Source organism: Pipistrellus hanaki (assembly GCF_964339955.1).
Source record: "Pipistrellus hanaki genome assembly, chromosome: 4".
NCBI classification, from domain to species: domain Eukaryota; kingdom Metazoa; phylum Chordata; class Mammalia; order Chiroptera; family Vespertilionidae; genus Pipistrellus; species Pipistrellus hanaki.
The window spans coordinates 89746012-89758491 of NC_140506.1; the positions used below are offsets into that span (position 1 = coordinate 89746012).

The following is a 12480-nucleotide window of genomic DNA, read 5'->3' on the forward strand; positions in this document are numbered from 1 at the left end:
GTGGTGCAGCAGGAGGCTCTGCTAGATGACTGTGTGCAGGAAGCCGCTGGGTAACTGTTCTTCCCCTGTTGCTACCTTCCCTCCCATCACTACATATCACCACCCCAAGGTATGTATTAAACAATAAACTTTGGATAATGCTAGCTTCTGTACAAAGCAAGTTCTCTCCCACAATACATAGGAAAATAAAAGCATTTAAACATGAGCAATCATTTCTATTACATAAAGGCAAAGCTAAATGTATTGGGGGTAAGGCAAAAACAGTTCAACGTGATGAATATAAATGGAATGATGAGAATCCTGTGAGCAGGGTGCAGAGAACCAGATTTCACTTTGGAGGATGAGGGAGCACTGTTAGAGGATCTGAAGGCAGAGAGGCAGCCCAATTATTGGCAGTGGAGGTGAATACTATTATAAATGCCTCAAGAAGATTTAGAAAGGCTAAACAGACCAATTACTATATATAAAATAAAAAAGTAGTTAAAGATCTATTTTAAAGAGATATCAAACTGGGGTGGTTTTAATGAGAAAGTTCTCTGAAACTTTCAGGAACAAATTATTCTCACATTATATAAACTGATCATTTATAAGTACAGAAATTATTTTTTTTAAAAAACTATACAAATAATTCTACAAAGTTACTACAACACTGAAATGAACAATAGAACAAAATAAAAAACTATTGGCCAAAGTCAGTGAACATAGATGCAAAACATATTTTAAAAATAACACGTGCAATTTGAATCAGCAGTGTATTTAAAGATCAATATTATGGGCCCAGGCCAGTGTGACTCAGTTGGCTGAGTGTTGTTCCATGCACCAAAAGGTTGTCAGTTGGATTCCCAGTCGGGGCACATGCCCAGATTGTGGGTTTGATCTCTGGTTGGGTGAGTGTGGGAGGCAACTGATTGATGTTTCTCTCTCACATGGATGTTTTTCTCTTTCTCTCTCCCTCTCCCTCAAATCAATAAAAAGTTATTTTAAAGAAATTCAATATATGAGCTTTGAAGATGGCTGTAGTGTAAGCATAAAATCTGTATCTTCCCAAATCCCCACATAAGAGAGCAAATATTGTAGATTTCAAAAACAAATGCTCATGAAATAACATTTACAACAAAACTGGATGACAAAATATCTGTAAGACCTCAAAAAACCCAAGAATACAGGTAGATTTATTTTGTACACCTACAATATAGGAGGACAATGTAGATAAGTATGTAGCCATAACACCTGTGTGTTATAAGTGCCTATGTGAGAAAATGTAGAGGAAAGAACAGGATGCCTTGACAGACTTGAAATGAAAATCCAAAGTAACCACAGAGTATTCATTTGAAAGCACTTGAGCCATTTTTGAGGACAGCTACTGAAACTGAGGAGGATTCCACCCACCCTAAAAGCATATATGTACAAGAGGCCAGGAGAAAGACCTAGAGGATTCTAGCCTCTATGAAACATCAAACTTGATCAGACTTCTGTCCAAAAAGAGCCCACCACTGAGAAGAAACTGCTGGATTCTTTTTCTTAAAGATGACATTTTAACATTTTTTAAAATATTGGTTTGGTGATGATGAACTCCTTTAGCTTTTTCTTGTTTGGTAAGCTCTTCAATTCTAAATGATAACTTTGCTAAGTAGACTTGGTTGTAGGTCCTTGTTTTTAAAAAAATATATTTTATTGATATTTTTACAGAGAGGAGGAAGGGAGAGAGAGAGCCAGAAACGTCGATGAGAGAGAAACATCGACCAGCTGCCTCTTGCACACCCCCTACCGGGGATGTGCCCGCAACCAATGCACATGCCCTTGACCGGAATCGAACCTGGGACCCCTCAGTCCGCAGACCAACGCTCTACCACTGAGCCAAACCGGTTTCGGCGGTCCTTGTTTTTTTTTTTTTATCACTTTGAATATTTCTTGCCACTCCCTTCTGGCCTGCAAAGTTTCTGTTGAGAAATCAACTGACAGTCTTATGGGAGCTCCCTTATAGGTAACAAACTGCTTTTCTCTTGCTGATTTAAACATTGTCTTTAACCTTTGATATTGTAATTATGATGTGTCTTGGTATGGGCCTCTTTGGATTCATCTTATTTCTCTCTCTTATTTCTCTCTCTCTCTCTCTCTCTCTCTCTCTCTCTCTCTCTCTCTCTCTCTCTCTCTCTCTCTGCTTCCTCTCATCAGGCAAGGGAAGTTTTTGTTGTTTTTTGGCAACCCCATGCTGCGAATGTTAGTACACTTAAAGTTGTCTCAGAAGCTTTTTATATTATCTTCATATTTTTTTCTTTTTGCTGTTTTTTAAAATATATATATATTTTATTGATTTTTTTACAGAGAGGAAGAGAGAAGGATAAAGTTAGAAATGATGAGAGAAACATGAATCAGCTGCCTCCTGTACACCTCCTACTGGGGATGTACCCGCAACCAAGGTACAAGCCCTTGACCAGAATCGAACCTGGGACCCTTAAGTCCGCAGGCCAATGCTCTATCCACTGAGCCAAACCGGTTTGGCGCTTTTTGCCGTTTTGATTGAGAGTTTTTTGCTTCCTTATATTCCAAATCACTGATTTTATTCTCAGCCTCCTCTACTCTACTATTGATTACCTGTAAATTATTCATTTCAGCTAGTGTATCCTTCATTTCTGACTGGTTCTCTTTTTTATGGCTCCCAAGTCCTTTTTCATCTTTTTCATGTTGTTAAAGTTCTAAGTCCCTTGAAGTTCTCAATAATTTCCTTGAGCATCCTTATAACTGTTGTTTTGAACTCTGTATCTGGTAGTTTGCTTGCTTCCATTTCATTTAGTTCTTTCTTTGAAGATTTCTCCTGTTCTTTCATTTGTAACATGTTTCTTTGCCTCCTCATTTTGGCTTCTTCGCTGTGTTTGTGTCTATGTATTAGGGACAGCTCCTGTCTCCAAGATTTGGTAGAGTAGTTTTGTGTAGTAGATGTCCTGTAGGATCCAGTGCTGCAGCCTCCCCAGTCACCTGAGCTGGGAACTCCAGGTGTGCCCCTATGTGGGCTGTTGTAGTTGTAGTTGAGCCTTGAGTGCTATTGTTATCACTTGGAAGGAGTGATCCCAAGGCTAATGAGCTGTGAGGACCAGCTGTGCTGTGCAGGTATCCATCCTATGGAGAAGGACTTGCTTCAGAGGGGCTTTGGTGATGACAAAGTCTGTTCCTTGAGTGTGTGGCTCATGGAGGTGGTAGGGCTGTAATCTGGTATGGTCTGAAGCTCTTCACTGGGTGCATTGGTTCTGGAGCCTACCGGCATATGCAAAGTCAGCTACTGCCTGTGCCCAATTGGGGCCACCTGGCAGGAGCTATTGAGCTATCTGCAGATGGCTTGCTACTTGTGATGGCTTGGAGGTGCCCAGGAAAGGCCAATATGTGAACCAAGGTGGCCTGATGCTAGTGCTGGGCCTGGGCCACTTAACAAGAGGTACAGAGCATGCTGAGGTCAGTGGCTGCTTGCTTAAGTTATTTTAGTAAAGTCCGAAGCATAAGGCAAGAAAGGCCAGTTGTATGGCAAAGCACCAGAAATGGCTTGGAAGCGGATGGGTGGGGCAGGGCAGGATAAACACTGTGAGACAGTTTGAAAGAGGTTCAGATATGGCACCTGCCTGTCAGCACTGTGATAGAAAAGGCTCAGGAAAGGAACAATGGCTTCTGCCAGCAATTCTGTCTGGAGAAAGCTGTGCCCCTGGCCCAGCTCTTGTCCTGATGCCGAATCTATTCCTTCCTGTATGTCCCTGGTTCCTTTCAAATTGCTGCCCCAGCACTGGAGCTCAGAGGAAGTGAGTCCGAGTAAGTCCTTGCATGGGACCTTTAAGAGAAATTGCCTGAGACCCCAGCAGCCTCCATTTTTTCTCATCCTCAATCCCCACTGGTTTTTATAGCCTGAAGTTATGAGGACTTTTCTTCCCAGCACTGGAAGCCTAGGCTGAGGGGTCTGGTGTGGGGCTGATATTCAGATATCCATCTTGATTAAAAACACCACACATATATCATGGGTTCAATTCCTGGTAAAGGGCACATACCTGAGTTGCAGGTTCAATTGTGGCCCAGGTCAAGGTGTGGGGGAGGCAACAATCGATGTGTCAATCTCTCATTGATGTTCTATCTTTCTCTTTCTCTTTCTCTCTCTTCCTCCTCCTCTCCTTCTCTCCTCTCCCACCCGTTCTCCCTAAAAATCAATGGGAAAAATTCTTCTGGAATTAAAAAAGGCCCCAAATAGCTGCAGCAATATTGAGAAAGAAAAACAAAGTAGGTGGGATCTCAATACCAGATATCAAGCTGTATTACAAAGCCACTGTTCTCCAAACAGTCTGGTACTGGCACAAGAACATATAGATCAATAGAAGAGAATAGAGAACCCAGAAATTGACCCAAACCACTATGCCCGATTAATATTCAATAAAAGAGGCATGAAAATACAATGGAGTCAAGACAGTCTTTTCAATAAATGGTGTTTGGAAAATTGAACAGATACATGCAGAAGAATGCAACTAGATCACCAACTTACACCAAACACAAAAATAAACTCAAAATGGATAAAGGACTTAAACATAAGATGGAAAACCATAAAAATACTAGAGGAATCCACAGGCAGCAAAATCTCAGACATATGCCAAAAGAACTTCTTCACTGATACTGCTCCTAAGGCAATGGAAAATAAAGAGAAAATAAACAAATGGGACTACATCAAAATAAAAAGCTTTACAGCAAAAGAAACCATCAACAAAACAACAAGAAAGCCCATTACATGGAAGAACATATTTCCCAATGTTATCACCAATAAGGGTTTAATCTCCCACATTTACAGGGAACTCATACAGCTTAACAAAAGGAAGATAAACAACACAATAAAAAAAAATGGTCAACGGGCCTAAATAGAAACTTTTGAAAGAAGACAGAAGGAAGGCCAAGAAACATATGAAACATGCTCAAAGTCACTAATTATCCGAGAGATGCAAATCAAAATGAAAATGATGTATATTATCTCACACCTGTCAGAATGGCTATCATCAACAAATCAACAAACAATAAGTGCTGGCAAGGATGCAGAGAGAAAAAACAACCTCGTGCACTGCTGGTGGGAATGCAGATTGGTGCAGCCACTGTGGAGGACAGTATGAAGTTTCCTCAAAAAACTAAAAATGGAACTCCCATTCGATCCAATAATCCCACTTCTAGGAATATATCCCAAGAAGCAAGAAACATCAATCAGAAAAGATATATGCACCCCTATGTTCATAGCAGCTCAAGTTGCCATAGCTAAGATCTGGAAACAGCTTAAGTGCCCATCAGCAGATGAGTGGATTAAAAAACAGTGGTATATCTACACAATGGAATACTATGCTGCGCTAAAAAAAGAAGGAATTCAGCCGAAACCGGTTTGGCTCAGTGGATAGAGCTTCAGCTTGTGACTGAAAGGTCCCAGGTTCAATTCCGGTCAAGGGCATGTACCTTGCTTACGAGCACATCCCCAGTAGGGGGTGTGCAAGAGACAGCTGATAGATGTTTCTCTTTCATCAATGTTTCTAATTCTCTATCCCTCTCTTTCTCTCTGTAAAAAAATCAATAAAATATATTTAAAAAAATAAAGAAGGAATTCAACATTTACAACAACATGGATGGAACTGGAGAGCATATGCTAAGTGAAATAAGTCAGTCAGAGAAAGATACATATCACATGATCTTACTCATCTATGGGAAATAATAAACAACATAAACTGATGAGCAAAAACAGATCCAGAGACAGGGAAGTATCAATCAGACTGTCAAACCTCAGAGGGAAGGTAGGGGAGGGTGGGGGTAAAGAGGAGAGATCAACTAAAGGATTTGTATGCATGCATATAAGCCTAACCAGTGGTCACAGACAACAAGGGGGTGGAGGCATGAGTGGGAAGGGGATTGGTAAGGTAATGGGGGGATGAGGACAAATATGTAATACCTTAATCAATAAATTTAAAAAATAAAACAAAAACATTAAGACTTATACAACGCATGAAAAAAATATTGTAACTCAGATTTTTAAAAATTCAGAAATTTAACAATTTAAAAATTAGAAATAAAAAAATAAAAAAGACACAAAAGTAGAAGAACCATGGGAGCAAATAAACACTTAAATATAACTACGAGAACTAGCAGATGAAAAAATACTTTAATAAAAAAATGAAAAAAGATAAAAACAATCTGAGAGAAAGTGACAAATGTTGAAGACAGGCAAAGAAAATACAGCATACAGATAATGGAATTTCTGGAGAAGAAAATGAAAGCCAAAGCTAGAACTAGAATACATGCTAAAAATTAAAAGTGAGTATATAATTCAAAAGGAAAATAAAAAATATTTTTAAATAATACATTTTCAACAGACTTTTTGACAGTGACACTGTGACAGAAGAAAATGGAAGTCATAGATTTAAAATATTCACAGGGGTAGAAAATGAGATCCAAGGATTTTCTATCCAGCGAAACCAACGAGCTCCAAGTATATATGGTACCAACTGTTACTGCCATGTAAGAACTCAAGGAATATTGTTCTCAGGAGTGCTAAGTAATGTACATAAGGAAAAGATGGTGAGTTAAATATAGTTACTTGTAGAACTAAGATTAAATTAGGTTAAAAAAGAAGAGAATAATATTATGTAATGGCTGCATGATCTGACAATGTAGACACATTACATTATAAAAAATTAAAAAAAAAAATTTAAGTGAGAGGTTGGAAATAGCATATGCAACTTTTTTTTTTTAATGTTTTCAATAGCCATAACTAGTTGTGACATAATTTTTTGTATAGACTATTGTATGTGTAATATGAGATAAAATAAATGAGAAATTCTGGAATATTGTCTTTTCTTCTATCTTCCCCTAAGTCCTTGAAAATCAGTATTCTTAATATGAAGCCCTGTGTCATATAGAAGTCAACAAATAAAAACCCTGAACTTAAATAGAAACAGTATGAACTCACAGGTATTTTATCTTAAAGATAGATAGACGATAGATAGATATGTATCTATATCTACATACACACTAGCTCTAATCACTGAAAAGGCTTAGAAGCAATAGTCAATCCGGTACCAATGAGCATTTCTAGCACCATGGTTTTTTGAATGACCATTTCCCATGAAAAGAAACCAAGGTTTCTTGGAGAAATACCTGATTCCAAGTTTGGAGTCAGGAAATGTATGAGTCTTAAACATTATGGCATACCAGTGGAGGAATACAGAATGTTGCAACTCCAAGAAAAACATTCTGGCCCTAGTTGGTTTGGCTTGGTGGGTAGAGCTGGGCCTGCGGACTAAAGAGTCCCCAGGTTCGATTCCCATCAGGGGCACATGCCCGGGTTGCCCGCTCGATCCCCAGTGGGGGGTGTGGCAGGAGGCAGTTGATCAATGATTCTCTCTCATCATTGATGTCTCTATCTCTCTCTTCCTCCCGTTTTCTCTCTAAAATCAATAAGAATATTTTTTTTTTAGAAAGAAAAACATTCTTTTTTTTTTTTTTTTTTCAAAAGCAGATGAAATTCTCATATATGTCCTCCCAATACCTGAAGGAAAGTAACATTCTTATCATCAAGAAGCTGAAACTGAGAGCATGCTATATAAACAGACCCTGTTAAAAATAATTTTTCTTTCATAGCAATTCACTACAGTTTAGGCACGTTCCACAATTGCCTCTCTCTGTTTAACCTAATATAACAGCAAGTAAATTTTGTAATTTCTTTGAGTATCCATTCCTTATGAGGTTCCTGTGTCACATATAATTTGCATTGCATAAATATGTATGCTTTTCTCTTGTTGATCTGACCCAGACAAAAAACCCTAAGAGGGTAAAGGTAAAAGTGTGTTTCCCCTACAACAGATACCAGGGAAGCTCCCAATGACTACTAGGACTGTGTCAAAAGAAATCAGGAGACAAGTTAAAGAGGCTCCCCCTGGCTAAAGATGGGATCATTTGAGCTTCAATAAGAATAGTAACTTCAATGAATTGAAAACTATTAATGAATTTAAATCCATGAATTGATAATGGTGCACTTTCCCCCCCCAAATTATAAGGTAAAGTTTATTAGAAAGTTACAGGAGTAGAAGTGAGCTAACTGGGCTGCATAGGCTCAGGAAACAAGTTATATACACAAAAGGGCTCTTGGAGCTTAGGAGAAAAGCAAAGGCAATGGCCCTGGGAAAAAAGAAGGGGAAAGGTGCAGGTGTGATCCTGAGAGGGGGAGCATGCTGATGTTTTTGTTTGTTTGTTAAATATATTTTTATTGATTTCAGAGAAGAAGGGAGAGGGAGAGAGATAGAAACAGCAATGAGAGAGAAGCATTGATCCTGCACACCCTCTTCTGGGGATAGAGTCCACAACCTGGGCATGTGCCCTTACCAGGAATTGAAACATGACCTCCTGGTTCATAGGTAGGTGCTTAACCACTGAGCCACGCAGCTGGGCTCAATCATGATGTTTTAAAAAGAAAACTAACTGGTCACCTTCTGGGGATGACAGAGAACCAATTCATTACTTTGAAAACTGACAAAGGAAAGATTTATCCTGCCTTTCCTATACGACCTGTACAACACAGTAACTGAATAGTAGAGAAGAGGAAGACTGGTCTTATAAAATTATTCCAGCTAATATTTGAAAACAAAATTATAATTAGAATATCAATGTTATGCAATCTCCAATGAAGTAACAGATCTAGACACCAAAAAACAACTACTGGAATTTTGACAGGGATTACACTCAATCTGTAGGTCACTTAGGAGAGTACTGCCATCTTAATAGTAAGTGGAAGATGACATACTATGAGTGACATTATCAACTTTATTAGGGAAAATGCTTCTCTACAGTTGAGGCCAATACATCTGCATGGAATCTCTCCATAAACCCACCTACCAATAGAACTGACACAAAAGGTGGCAGTGGTAGACAGAACAGCAGCATAACTTAGACTTCTGTCCACTTTGACATGTAAAAGTTATCTCCCCTCCTGATTTCAACCATTTTGGCAGTGTAGAGAACATTATTATACAACAGTAAATAAAAGTTATATGACCAAAGCAGTGGGAAGACAATTTTTCCCTTGTTCAATCTGCCCACTACCCAACACTTGTCAAAATAAATGAGAGGGAGCTAGGAAGGTTTTGGTTTTTTGATTTATAGCCAAACCACAGAAACTGGGACAAGGGCCTTTCACTTCTTCCACATAACTGTTTAAAACATTAACTCCGTGGAAGACTCAAAAAGTTTCCAAAAATATTCCAGGGCGGTGAGGAAGTGGTAATCATAGCATATTCAACCTTTGCCTGTTTCCCCTATACCTAAAAATGATCTACTCCTATGGGCATGGAAAACAGAGCCTCTACTTAGACATTGTGTCTTAATTTTTCCACAAACTTCTGCATTCATTTTCTCTTCCTGTTAAACCTTGGAAGGTTTATCAAACAAGCACAATCCTGACCTTTTAATATAGTAAATGTTCCTTCATGTTCCTGGCTTATGTGTTTTGGCAGTGCAGTTCTGCCACAAATGCTGGCAGGAACATGTAGTATTCCCATTGAAATAACATGGACCTAATAACATTGTTTCTGGACATTGTCCTTCAGCTTAATTCTAGTGGAAGAATGTAAACCTCAGAGCTTCTGCTGGAGATAAATCACAAGAAGGTCCAGGCCAAAGGGGGCTCTCATGGTTCACGTTGGCCCAAAGAGAAAGCTGTCCCAGAACTTTGTTACCTGAAGGGAGAAATCATATCTAACTCTAATTTGTAATTACCGCTCACCCAGTTTTTAGCATCTCTTTTATGCTCAGCCTACAGGATTTGTTCAGTAGGTGTTGGGTTAATGTAGTGACCAATCAGTTTCTAATCTAGAGGCCATCAAAATCATCTGTAAAACTTTCAAAAGACACAGGTCAGAAACTGCCCAAGATTTATTCAGCAGCTATAAGGGTGGTATCCAAGCATTTCTTTCTTTTTTTTAAAAAAATATATTTTATTGATTTTGTACAGAGAGGAAGGGAGAGAGATAGAGAGCTAGAAACATCGATGAGAGAGAGTCATCGATCAGCTGCCTCTTGCACACCCCTTACTGGGGATATGCCCGCAACCAAGGTACATGCCCTTGACCGGAATCGAACCCGGGTCCCTTCAGTCCCCAAGCCGACGCTCTATCCATTGAGCCAAACCAGTCTTGGCAGTATCCAAGCATTTCAAGTTTAAAATATTCCATAAGTAATTCCGTTGAGAATCTTAGGTTTAAGAAACACTCCCTTCTCTACACTTCAGCTAACTCATTTCACTTAAAATACTGTCTGGCCATATTGGAAGAGAAAGGAAGGTTTTCCTCCCTGGCCTCTAAGAGATTTAAGTCCTAAATTAGATGCAGGCCCCTCATTTTCAACTTGGAGAAAAATAAGTGCCACCTTTACAACAGTCCTTCACATTATCCCAGCATGTCCCTGTGCATTAATCATGTCTTAAAATTTTTTCTGAATTTTATGAAATTTTAAAATCTTGCTGGTGGGGAGAATGCTCTTTCCAGGGCTAATTCCTAAAGATAGTAATCAACTTATTGGCAGCAGCTTCTTATATGCAAAGCAACCAGCTCCTTTAACTCTCCCAGACAAAGCCTGCCCTACATTATCCCAGGGCCAGGTACCAGGCAACTAGAGACCATTCCTACTGCCCAAAGCCTGCCAAAATTATTTAAACTAGCTCGTCCTTAAAGGTTTACTCTGCCCTGTCTTGCCTTTCTCATGGGACAAAGGCTCTGACCTAAGCTTTCCCCTCACTCCTGTTTCTGCCTTCTGGCCAAAATCTTGCTGTGGTGTGGCATGCCTCCTCTCTACAGAAAGAGAACACTTTTTTTTTTTTCCCCCAATGGCATTGGCCTTGCCCTGGCTTATGTTGCTAGGTGGTTAGAGCATTGGCCTGGGAAACAAAGGATCGCAGGTTCAATTCTCAGTCAAGGGCTTGTACCTACAATAGATTGCGGGTTTGCTCCCTGTCCCTGGTCAGGGCACATGCAGGAGGCAACCAGTCGATGTGTCTCTCTCACATCAATGTTTCTTTCTCTGTCTTCCCCTCTCCCACTCTCTCTAAAAAACGGGAAAAAATATCCTTGGGTGAGAATTAACAACAACAACAACAACACACACACACACACACACACACACACACACACCTTGTACATGAATGTTCACAGCAGCATTATTTGTAAGAGCCAAAAAGCAGAAACAGCCCAAATGTTCATCAACTGGTAATAAAATGTAGTATATCCATACAAGGAAATATTATCCAGCCATTAAAGGAACTGATGCATGCTACATGAACAGGATGTTAAAAGCCAGACAGAAAAGGCCACATATTGTATGAATCCTTTTGTGTGAAATGTACAGAATAGGCAAATCCATAGAAATAGAACACATTTGTCATTACTAGGGGATGAAGTAAGGGGAGTGACTGTTAATGGTACAAAGATTTCTATTTGGGGTTATAAAATGTCCTGGAATTAGACAGTGATGACGGTTGCACAACCTTGTAAACCTTCTAAAAACCACTAAATCATACACTTTAAAAGGGTTAATTTTATATGTGAATTACATTTATCTTTATTGTTATATATATGTATTTTAAAAACCTCTACGTATTATTCTCTTCCCTCCAAACATACTCTTCCTGTATTCCATTATTTCAGTGGTTGGGACCACATTCTACTCAGGTGCTCGGGCCAAAACCTAAATTGTAACAAATCATTAGGTCGTGACAATTCAAACGTTTTAATAGATTTCTTCATTCTCTCCTCTCCAAATGCTACCTCAGGCCATCCTCATTTCTCACCTAGATTATAGCAGCTTCCTAATGGGCCTCCTGAGTCTTGCCACTCCAGATCCATTTTCACACTGCGACTAGAACGTCTTTTAACAACAGAATCTTCAATGGCTTCCTCTGACCCAGGTTGAAGTTCAAAACCTTAATGGGATTTATAAACTTCAAATTTCGGCCCAGGGCAAACCCCTCCAGCCAGGCTGAGACCACAGTATCACCTCAGCTTCAGCACGCACAGGACGACTCTCCAGCCAACGCCCCACGGACCCCAGGCCTCCACCTGTTACCACCTCCGGGAAGGAAGCTCTCCCGCCCCGTCAGGCCTCGTTCGGCGGGTCTCCCGACCCCCCTGCCTCCGTTTACTCGTCGGTTCCTCGGGCGGGTGCGCTCTGGGGGCCGCCACTGAACGGGCAAACATGTCCTGTGAACAGTGGCGGGCCCGAACTTCAACTTAAAACTGTGACGTGGTCCTGAACTCACCCCGACTTCTCAACTTTTAATAGGCTTTGCCGGGCGCCACTGCACTAGCAGCTCCAGACACCGTCCAGCCCTGTGGTGAGTTATCTATATTTAAATTATTTATCGTTACCGCCGCGCCCGGCCTCGCAACGCCTCACGCCCTCCGGAACCACTCTTCGCCGCGCGCCCAGGCCGCAGAGGACGAC

The 12480-nt window shown here is 40.2% G+C and overlaps 1 protein-coding gene across 1 annotated transcript in view; it reads right to left on the reverse strand.

Moving 5' to 3' along the window:
• DNASE1 (deoxyribonuclease 1) overlaps window positions 1-12463 on the reverse strand; it is a 44356-nt gene extending 31893 nt beyond the window's left edge. The window contains exon 1 of the mRNA XM_084882478.1: window positions 12296-12463. The gene's annotated coding sequence lies outside the window, so the exon portion shown is untranslated. The remainder of the gene's footprint in view (window positions 1-12295) is intronic.
• Window positions 12464-12480: the final 17 nt, after the last annotated feature.